We start from the raw sequence: 11,675 nt of genomic DNA, 5'->3' as shown, positions 1-11,675 counted from the left end.
GGTCACAGGGAGTGCGGACCGACGCTACCAAGAGCGAAGGGAGGCGCCTGGGCGCTCCGGCTAGCCGCGGGCGCAGCTCGGCCCCTCGCCGCCCGGCTGGGTGAGTGCTGCGCCGCTCGGGACGCGGACCCCGGGGCCCACGCAGGGCCGCCGCGCGCGGGGACACAGCCTGGGGCCGGGCCCTGGCCGCCCGCCGGCCGCCAGCCACCCCCTCGCCCCGCCGAGGTCGCGGGAGCCCAGCTCAAGGAGGCGTGTGTGAGATGTGCGATGTCCCTGCATGGGGGGTTTGTAGACTTTCCTAAGCCAAAGCAACCGGGGCTGCCACGGCTGCTTTGAAAAAAAAAATTAAAAAAAAAAATTCCCCGAGGACTCACCCGATTAACCTGCTGCAGTTCTGACCCTGCCAAAGGTAACTGCCCCATCCTTAACCAGCAGCGTCTGGAGACAGACATTTGCATCTCTGTTTGCAGTCCGGCTTGGAATCCGTATTGCTACCCCTTCCCCCTTCACTTGCCTAGAGTCTCTTGGAGGAAAAAAAAAAAAAGAAAAAAAGAAAGAAAGAAAAGAAAAGAAAAATAAAGGACACCCTCTCTCAATAACACACGCATAAGTAGTGCCCACCGCTTGTCGACTTGCCTGGCCCAGACTGCAAAACTGTCAGGTGTGTGCTGGAGACACGGATAAATCTGAATTGCTGTTAGGTTCCTGCTTTCAACACCCCTCCCATCCCCCCTTCCTGGTTCCAGACTTTCAGGGCTTGGTAAAGTGGCAAAGACCTAAGGCAGAGTTAGGGCGCGCGGACTGGGAGGGGATAGGGCCAAGGGGACATGGGGCAGGGGTCTCTGTGGGTGACAGGGTGCCAGGAGTTGGAGGGTGTTGCCCTCCGGCAGTGCTGCTGTGCCGGTGCTGCGCGTCCCTCCTGTCCTCTGGCTTTTCCCTCCCCAGGCTTCCCAGTGCTTTCACCTTCCCCAGGGAGGAAGTCACCGAAGTTGTCTGGAGGTCACTGGACTAAGTATTTCAGACTGCTTAACATTCCTTGCCACCTTTTGATTCTCTCAGAGCAGTAGAGCCCAGTGCGCCTCCACCCCTCCCCGCCCCTCCTTGGGTGAAAGGAGACCCAAGGCTCCCCCACTCTCCTCTTCCCTTTCAGCAGGAACTTACTTTTAGATACAACTCCTCCTCCATCCAGAATCTTAACAAGCCTATTCTGGAACTGCCTGGAACCCATCCCTCTCACCCCCCGCCCCCACCCCACCTCTAAACCTCTTGCAAGCCTAGGTGTTGAGGGATGACCCTATGTGTTTATTAACTCTGTTGCTTTGTTGGGGTGGATTCTGAGTTGCCAAATGGGCCTATGACCTCCTGCCACTTTCAGACAACCCTGCCTAGTAATTAAAGATGTGAAGACCCTCAGCCCCTGTCAGAGCAGCTGAATGGGTTGGACTAGTTTTGAAGAGAAACTCATTTGTTTCCCACACTGCTCAAAGACCAAATACAGAAGGGTGTTTTGAAAACACCCAAGTTCAGAAACACCCAAGTTTGGGGGGGATCGGAAGTGTCTGAGGAAAGATTGCCTGAAAGGACCATAGAGTGACTTCAGCCTGGCTTTGTTTGTTTGTTTTTGTTTTGTTTTGTTTCCTGTCCAGTAGATTTGGTGTTATCAAACTGAGTTAACCAACCTGAGAAACAGTTCTGCCTCTGGGACAAGGACAGGGAAGTTTGAAGGCCTTTTATCTCTGAGCTGGGGGTGGCAGAGGCTTGGAAGAGCTGGTGCTGGTGCTGGTGCTGGTGGAGGTGACTTGACCTTGAAAGGGAAGCTTCCTTGCTTTGAGGAAGCCGGCAGGCTGTGGGGAAGCAGGCCTCCAGGATCTTTCAAACATTGATTTGCCTGCTATCTGTGCTTTCGTTATTTTGTCCTAAAGCAATTCTCCTAACTCTTTAAACCTGCATTACATCGTATTCAATGTCTATCTATTGTGAATGGCATCGCATTGCACATTAAACTGTCCATTGACGGTGGTGATGAGGATGTCTCCTTCCCTTTAGTAAATCAAGATGAGTTAAGCCTTCTTGTATGATATGTACTGAAACCTTCTGATAGTCTTTGCTCAACATAATAGACTAGATCTGTCAATTAGGTTTTCATGTTTGTGTGTGTGTGTGTGTGTGTGTGTGTGTGTAGGTATGTGTGTGAGAGAAAGCGTGCAGCTCAATTTATTCTGTGCCATTTTTTCCAGAAATTAAAAGGTTACCAGAGAGTGCCATGTTTCCGTCTCCAACTGAGCCCCACTTATTACCACAACAGTATTTCAATATTAAGTGATCTTCAAGATCTTTCATCTTTCATTTTGAGTTCCAAATTTGACTCAGCATGCGTGTGGCAACCCAGCAAGATAAGGGCTAACTGACTAAACCTTGCAGACCACGGAAAAGCTCTCAGGAGCATGTTAGGGAAAACAGTATCTGAATATCCTCCTTTTTGGAATCTCGTTCTCTGCTGTAGTGAGAATTTTGGCAAGAGCCTGCCAGGAGTAATGGGCTTATGTTTGGGACTGATCTTCCTGCATGGCTTGTTTCTCCTGCTTCTCTACGAGGTACCTTAGTCGAACCCTCAAAGCAAACTTTTGTGCGGTTCCTTGACACTTCCTAGCAGATGTATCCCTGGGTTTACCTGCCAAGGAAAAAGAATGATTTAGAAGAGTCTTCTTTTGTTTACAGAGGTGGCAAGCAAGGAGCTTTATTTACTTACTTACTTACTGACTTCGATGTCTTGTGTACGTCACTCTGTTCATTGCAAGCGGACTCATATTTGAGGAGGTCGAAGTTGTCTTTGGAGGTTGTTGACCGGTGGCGTCAGTCTCAATGAGGCCTGGCAGAGCGGGTCATCCTGGTGAAAGGATTTTATGAAACAAAGCAGAAAATTGGTGTTTGTTTGGAAATTGTTGGAAAACTGTCGGGACAGAAAGCTTTTGAGGGAAAGCCACATTGATGAAGAAGAACACTGAAGAGGTAGGGACTTCTGAATTATAGATGGACTATGTAATGGTCAACCACAAGATAAAATTTTTACACAGTATTTTTATGGCTTAAATTGGCTGCAGTGTAAACCAAGCTACTACTCTATTAAGTCATTATACTCTTCAATTATTTAACATTTCTGGCCAAGCTATCTTCTGTGGTCTTTTTTGTCCACATCAGGAATGATATGTACGGTGGTAATTGCTTGTTGTTAGTGTGAGGGCTTTGCTTTGGAACAAGGTTTAATTTTAACTTCTCGGGACACACACTAGGAAGAATGTGCAGGGGAAGGGACTGTGATGGAAATAACCCGAGCGCCATGAAACAGGATAGCTACAGCATTGAAGTGGGCCTAATACAATCCGAGTTCGCCGCGCTAAGGAGCCCTGACTGCATCCCCTGCCTCTCAGGTACACTGTATCTCCAAGGACTGTATCTCTATTGAAATGCAGACCTTCCGTTTTCTCCAGGGGGCACTTGGCAAATCTTTCCATCGAAGCGTGGGTAGGAGAAAAGCAACTGAAAATTTCTCCAGGAACAATAGCATCTGTCATTTTGAGATAATGATTACTAAGAATCACAATGTTGTGATTCTTCTAAAAAATCATTTAAGATTATCTTTCTAAAAAAATAACATACTGGGATTTTCTGTGCAAAAGAGACATTGTCTCTTAGGACTTCGTTATCAGTAGTTACAGCTGTGAAGTAGCAGGGCCTTACAATTCAGGTTTTAGGTTACCATGGCCAGTCCTGTAGAGTAACTGAACTTTTAGACTCAGAGCAAGGAATTAGCCATGTGTTCACAGGTTTTCAGGCCAAAGTTAGGGGTAGGGTACTGTAGGAGACATTAAGAAGCACCCCCACCCCCACTCCCACCCCCAACAACAACCACCACTGCCCGTTGCCTTTCGGTGGTACTGGAGCAGAGATCCTGTATACCAGGCAAGAACTCTACCACTAAATTACTTCCCTGGCCCAAGGATATTTCGCCAAATGGTCAGCTTTCATTTACTTCTGTCCCAACTCATCATTGTATAGAGTTTGGAATCAGTGGTCCAAGGCTTAGAAACCCCAAGCGTCTTCTTTGAAGGGATAATTGTAAGAGACCTCCCAGACATTTGACATAGGTTGTTGACACACACCTAATGGTTCTGATCCCTCAAGTTCAGCGTATTAGGAAAGCATCTCTTTATAAAACTCTTTGAATGAACATTCCAGTTGTTTCTGGTCCTGATAAGAGTTCAAGGATGAGGCTACAGAGCTTTGAATGCTTAGCACTTACATCAGGGACCTTTTTTCTTCTTGGAGATTTGATACCCTTCAGCGTGCTACCCTGGTGACTCCTGACTGTACAGACCTCCACCTGTACAGTGAGTGACACCTGACTCCACCTCAGATGACTCCTGACTGTACAGACCAGGCCTCTGATCCTGCCTCAGACATGGGTACCACACACACCTGACAGTGAGTGACACCTGAGGCTGTAGGGTGGCACCACAGCATCGCATACAAGTTTTACTTGTCTCTGCTCATATTCCTATGATGAAAGACCCTTTGCCCATTATACTACATAATAATAGCAATTACCACAAACCAAGGGATGGAGTCTTAGAAATTTCCAGGATACTGGAGATTGAACATGGAGCTGCTTTTCTTTTTTTGACTTGTCTGCTCAGGTAAATAACCTTGACCAAACTCTGACAAGAATGCTAAATGATGATTCACTTGTTTCATTCCTCTGTAAAATGTAGGTAACAGAGAAATTGTTTTATTTCCTTAGAAAATATGCATTTCTAACAACGATTTTTGATTGTTTTGAATACAAACTCAGAATGCCAACATTATATGAGCAAAGCGAAATGTTTATATCTCCAGCTTCATAGATATTTAAGAGGTTGTGTAAGCTATATTTCAAAATATATGCTTCCCATTTAAATTTGATCTCACTCTTAGATATATTCAATTAATAAGGCTGATGTTATGACCATGGTAATTTATATCCACAATGCCTATTTTATTAGCACAATTGTAGACTGGGAAGCAAATTTCCATATCTGTTAAATACTAACAGGAAAAATAACTAACATTTGTCTGGCGAGTGATAGTTTATAACTATACATCCCATAGCCTGCACTTAGGAAGATTATTTATTGCCTATCTTAAGAAGGCAATCACTTTTTACAAGGTAGACGTTATATGGAAATAGATTCTTTACTTGCCTCTTTGCCTCCTTTTCTTTTTTAGTCTCTTCTCTTTTTTTTTTTTCTCCTTCCCTTCCCACTTACCAATGTAAAACCCCTTTTCAGGGACAGAGCATGTAATCGTTCAACATATATGTGTCTTGAGAAGGGAGCAGGGGCAAGCAGTCCCCACAGCTGGGGAATATATCTTCGGCTCACCAGGATTCTTGAGGAAAATGTTAGGTTGCAGAAATCATTTCATGCCCTGTATGTTTCCCGACATAAATCAGGAAGACTGTTAGCAAGTTATAGCTCTTCTTAGAGACTGCGGCTCTCATGCCACTGTAAACACAGCCTGTATATATTTCCAAGTTATTGTGTGTGGAGAGAAATCCAAAGTCGCCGGTGTAAATGAGCACTCCCTTCAGCTGCGAGGAGTTCATCTTCAGTTTAGTGTGCACATGTGCTTTCTGAAGGTTGCAGAATTAGTACGTACTTCTGATGGCCCTTCAGGCCAATCACCATCAGAGTCGGAAACCTGCTTTTTACAGGTAATGTAGAGATGGCAGAATGCTGGTTGCCGTGAAAGGTCAGTAGCAGTGAGGGGAAGCAGTTATCTGTAGAATCTGGTACCAGTTCATCAGAGTTCGATGGTGGACCTTTTGATCTCTGCGGCCCAACCAAAGGGAGTAGACTAGATGGCCTCCACTTGACTGTTCCTTTGATTCTCCCTTAGTGATTAAGATGAATAATAAGTCAATCAACAAATGCTCCGACTTTTGTTCTAGAAGCTATTTCTTTATGTGACCATATGCCAAGGGTATAAAGGACAGGGTGCAGAGTGTGTTACAGAGCTCAAGTTCATTGGCTTGGAATGCACACCTCATGGGATTTAGACACTCGGGTTTGAATGCAGGTGTTTTCTTTGTATACCATCTATTGGTTGGTCTAAACAGACCTTTTCTTTCTGCCAAAAACAGGCTTATATTGCCCATTTCCTAGGCCAGATCATAACAACTGGTGTGACCTGTTTGAGTGAAATATTATTTTATCAGTGACACCTCAAATGTGAAAATGGCTGTTCTGTTATGATACAAGTGATACACATGAACAGTGTTCTTCAGTGTGTGGACACGCGAGGATTGAACTTGAAGACATTGCACTTGAATCTGAAGTTGAATAGGTAGATAGGAACTTTTGCAGAGTGGCTGGAACGGGGTTCTGAGATATTTCTAGGAATTTTTAGAGACTGACAGTAAGATAGGAGGCTTCAGTTTCCCCTGAAATAGTGAAACAGTACTATTACTAAGCATGCGACCTGCTGTATTTTTGTCATTAAAATTCATTAAAAATATGAGTAATTATAAATAGGGAAAGATAAATTTACTCAGTGATGTCATAGGCCAAGATATAAGAGAAGAAAAGGCGAGGCAATTCCAGGTAGAAGAGTTTTGTCTGTGTGTGTGTGTGTGTGTGTGTGTGTGTGTGTGTATGTGTGTTAACATTGCCTGGCCTATTTTAACCGAGCTGTGGGATGTAAAGCCAGATGAAGGGTCATACATGATGGCTCAGGCCTATAATCACAGCACTTAGGAGGTTGAAGTTGGAGGGTTGCCTCAGGTACCAGGGCTCTAGAGTGGATCCATGTCTAAAACAAGATGACAATAAAACCAGATAAAAATACACAAACGAACAAAATGCACCAAAGAACCAAAGAAACGAATGCAGGTAGCCACCCCGGGTCTTCCCTTGATGGGATTACCCTGTGGATATTGTGGAAAAGGCTTGGAATGAGGTCTCCAGTTCTCATTTTAGAATTTCTGCTGGGCTACCCACTAATTTGTGTGTAATTTTGGGAAATTATTAGTTCCCTGAACCTTTATCGTTTATGTAACTAATCAAATGTAACTAATCAAATCATCGTTTCTCAAGATGGCTGTGGGCAGTTAAGTGAGAATTGTTGGGCCAACCTCTTCTCCTCTGACTAGGTCTTATCATTTGGGTCTGATCATTTGGAAGTAAGTAATCTCACTGCAGAGCCTCTTTGTCCATGCTTTCCTGACTTCCTGTGGAGCAAGGCAGACAGGGAGGAAGCAGGAAGTAACACAGAGATGGGCAGCTGAAGGTGGCAGGCATTCCATAGGCATGACGCCTCTAAAAGAGACAGTGCCTAGACATTGGCAGCTTTTAAGCTTTTCTTACGCCCCCCCTTCCCGAGAGGGTCACTTCTTGTCTACATAAACAAGTAAATGACTTTGAAAACAAAACCAATATATTCAGCAATTGTTTTGTTTATCTCAAACGTTGCCTGCCATTTGTACGTTTTTCTGTAGCGTTGATATTAATCTAAGATGTAGGCATTTTTGTGACGGCTCCAGGAATTGTTGTTTGGTGACAAATTTTCAGTGCTATAAATCGCATCTGAAAAACATATGTCTTCATGGGTAAAAGATTAGAAGTAATGAATGGAAGGTATCAGCTGACTCTATGTGGAGGTGTGGTACATGTATCTTTTAGGGATATTTTTATGAATGATTCGCTGATAAAAGCCTAGCCAATCTTGCCATTATAAATGAACTGTATTGCAAAGCATGTGGTGAAAGACTAGGTCAAGTATTGCTCAAGAAAGGGGCTGTTTGTACAGACAATGCACATAAAAGCCCAGAATGGGAGAACTATGATCGGATTCTGTCTGGAACCCTGGTGTCCTTAACTCACGCCCCAGATAATGATAGGCAGGATTCCACACTTTGTGATCTGCTAAGCCTGGAAACTCAGTCAAACTAGAAATCAAAGCTACCATGAGATCAAATTTGTGCTTACAAGTCAATTTCTATTCACCTTTGTCAAAATCATGAAGTCCTTAGCCCACGGTAGATATGTGTGCTAAACAAGAGGAAAACACAATCCCGGGAGATTAATGATGAGTTGGTGCCGTGAACTTGGATAGACATTTGATTATTTTTGAGGTGCAGATGACCTCCATGCTAGCATAAGCTGAATGCTGTCCCTGAAATTGGTCATTTAATACAGTCAGCCCAGCTCAGATTTCTTTCCAGTTTAGAGAAATGTACTGAACATGACATATCTATTCCATCATGATAGGTCAGTTAGCAAAATACAGTATAATTTTAGGAGATACTTCAAGGCATCCATGTTGCTTTTAGGGAAGTACAACAATTGTTAAGGTAATGACGTTGGGAGTACAGGACCTCAGTCCCATCCCTAGCTCTGTAAACAACCACAAAACCTAGGTACAGTACGAGGAAGAATTGCACAAAATATGACCAGACCAACTCATACAGATCACCTATGAAGTGTGCTCACCAGAGAGCCTCATTGACCTTCAGGCTTCAGTTTACTAGCTATGTCCTATTGAAGCTGTCCTTTTCCCATTTATGAATTGGCCATAGTTTCCTTTAGCTTGTAAAATTGTTGGGAGGGTCAAATGAGAGGAAGGGTTTCCTTTAGGTTCTTGCTTGTTTGGTTTTGTTGTGTTTGCACTGGAGAAGGACCCAGGGCATGACATCCACCAAAGCGACTGCTCTACCAGCAAGCTGCTTCTACAGCTCCGAGACAGACACTTTGGATATAAATCCTCTTGTGTGTTCAGTAGGGCCTGCAAAGGTTACGGGAAGGGAGGACGAAGACTTAACTCTCAGGCACTTGTGTTTTGAGGGAAGGTCCTGTGTTGTGATTGACTTTGTGCCCACAGTGTCTGGCACCATGCCTGACTGTTAACAGAGCCTCAGTAAATGTTTGTGACCGCGTGAGTGCCAGGCTCTGAGGTCCGTCCCCAACATATGTTAGCCTTTAAATCCTCACAAAAATCTTAAATGGCGGCGAGGCAAGGCTGCATCCCTTCCGCAGATGAGATAAACAGAAATATGGATGTTCGGAGCAACTGTTTATCTTGGGTGGGTGGAGTGGTAGAGTCAGGGTAGACGTTAAACCAGGCATCCCAGCCGGCTCCATTCATGGAACGAGGTGGCTTTCACATGGGAGGGAGCGCCTCGTTACTGTTCCTAGAATGCAGTGTGTGGCCGACGTGCAAAACGAAGGCTTCACATAGTTCTTCATTTTCCCAGGCTGCTCCTGGACCAGGCCTCAGACAAGGAGGGCACAAGTGCTCCTACCTTCTTGCAACATTTCCAACGGCCTCTGAGAAGAGGCCAGTTGTGGTTTCTGTCCTGTGAAGTAAGGTGCACAATATTGAAAAACGCCTTTGCCTAGGCCTCTGTGGAATCTCCTCACAGGGGCTGGAGAGAAAGGCGAGGCAGCATGGACCTCACAGATGACTAGTGTTCAGACAGTGACTAGATTGAGTTGACTATTAGCGACCGCCTACCCCCTATCATGGTCCCCGTCTCTGCCTCTTATGATTCTTTTACTTTTGCTCAGTGAGTTAAAGCTCCTGCCACCAAGTCGGATGACCTGAGTTTGATCCTTGGAACACACGTGATGAGATGAGAGAATTGATCTCTGACCTCTGCACCACCCCCCAAGAAATAAATAAGGCTATAATAAGATAGGAACAGCTTTCATTCGGGGAGAGAGTGAAGTCTCAATGCTTCTTCTCTTCCATATTAAGATGGATAATTGAGAGTATGGTTCCCATGCTGGAGGGTAGCACCCATATTCTTTCTTATTCATTGGCTCTTGGTACCCCTTGTCTCTTAGGATAGTGAGCTCACTCGGAGCTGTGTTCTGCAGTCACTTAGAGTTTGTCTTAGCGACACAGTCCCCCCCCCCATCAATTGTCACAGTCTAGATTTGGGAACGAAAGGACTAAATTCTTCATTATTCTTATCTCTGATTGTTTCTCAGGAACATCATGGGAGTCCCAGACAAAATGGGTGGAGAAAAAAAAAAAAACAGAGGGAAGCATACTTTAAAATTTTGGATTAAGGATCTGGGAAAGTAACTCAGGCACTCAAGTTGCCTGCTGTGTGAGCATCAGGACCTGGATTCGATTCCCAGCGCACTTGTACAAAGCCAGAGTAGTACCACATGACTGCAGTCTCCGCCCTAGGGAGGAGAAGAGGAGGATTCTGGAGGCTCCTGTGGCCTCTAGCCAATCAGTGAACCCCAAGTTCAGTAAAAGACCTTGTCTCCAGAAATAAGGTTGAGAATGATGGAGGAAGACACAGGCCGTCTGTCTCTGGCCTCTACATGTACATGCACATACCCATATAAACACATACTATAAAGCATATTTAAGCACATACACAGAAGTGTATGTGCATACACATTCTCATATAAACACATACTATAAAGCATATATAAACACATACATAGAAGTGCATGTACATGCACATACCCATATAAACACATACTATAAAGCATATGTAAACACATGCACAGAAGTACAAACTGGATTAACTGGTCTCCGTTAGCCTATAGGACACGGTGAGTAAGGGCAGCTAAGGTAGAAGCCGTGTTTAAGTTAAATGCAGGGAGTGCCTTGTGCTGGTGCTGTGTCCAGTGGGTGCTAGCCCTTGGTTAGCTGGGTGCTGGGCTGAGACATGGAGATGAGACCTGGCAGTGGAGAGACTCTTTTTTCCACACGCCTCCCTGACCTGTGCTGGAGTCTGCTGGGGTGAATTGTGTGAAGTTGTCAAAGGTTGGTCTGCTCTCCAGCACTTGGCACGGGCTCCTCTGAAATGTGATACCATTGGTTTTCAGTAAAAGGTTCCTTTCTGCAGGGCTGCAAACACAGCCCAGCTGCTCCCCTGTCCACACAGCCCCGGAGCAGACGGAGCAGCACCTTCCCAGCTGCCTTTTGAACCCGAGCCTCTCCCAGCTCCCCTCTCCACACAGGAAGTTTCCTTCTCCGTTGTCAGATTTAGCACCAAGCTCCTGTCATCAGATCCGAGCAGGCTCCCTGCTGCACAGTAGAGGCTTTTGCTTAAGACATTTGTCCTTGAAACTGCACCAAACTCTTGGAAGAGCCCAGAACGTGTAAGTATGTATGATTTAGGCAGCACCAGGACAAGGCAAAGCTGCAATCAACCATTATACAGTATCCGATTAGCAGTACAGGAGGGATTGTTCCGACCTTATGTTACATTCAGTTTCAATTCGTTCTGAGGCAACAGATCAATTGTAGCCTCTGATACAGTGACTTTGCAGTAGACGGGGTTGTAATATCTTAGCTTTAGCTCTTTGCCCTTCTCATTTAGCATATAGATGTGACTCGTGGGCCAGTTATTGTGGGCATTAAACTGTACAACTTCACATTTTTTATTAGGGCCGATAGTTGTGGGTCTTGTCCATCTCGAGAAACAAGTTAGCTTTGGTGGTGGTGGGGGGGATGCTTTTAAAGAATTAACTCCATCAATCCGGGCACCATGGAGTGAGCTTGTGCTGTGCTTGTTCTCCACAAACTGTACTAGCCGCACTTAGAATTTACTCATCGCGTATTCCTCTGAGGTTCAGTTTTAATTGAATCCTACTCGGTGCTTGTCTGGTGTTTGA

At 45.0% G+C, this 11,675-nt stretch overlaps 1 protein-coding gene across 14 annotated transcripts in view; it reads left to right on the top strand.

Moving 5' to 3' along the window:
• Esrrg (estrogen related receptor gamma) overlaps positions 1-11,675 on the top strand; it is a 613,673-nt gene that overhangs the window by 51,295 nt on the left and 550,703 nt on the right. For 5 of the 14 annotated variants that reach the window (XM_048439479.3, XM_085687562.2, XM_085687549.2 and 2 more), the window contains exon 1: positions 10,932-11,159. The exons of 7 other annotated variants lie outside the window; for them this stretch is intronic. The gene's annotated coding sequence lies outside the window, so the exon portion shown is untranslated. Of the gene's footprint in view, positions 1-278; positions 410-10,931; positions 11,160-11,675 lie in introns of those variants that run through there. 2 more of the 14 variants (XM_085687559.2, XM_085687552.2) reach the window with 1 other exon arrangement.

Source organism: Myodes glareolus, chromosome 5, assembly GCF_982192425.1.
Source record: "Myodes glareolus chromosome 5, mMyoGla1.1, whole genome shotgun sequence".
NCBI classification, from domain to species: Eukaryota; Metazoa; Chordata; class Mammalia; order Rodentia; family Cricetidae; genus Myodes; species Myodes glareolus.
Note: the sequence above shows the minus strand (reverse complement) of the source record. Positions and strands in the feature narration are given on the sequence as shown.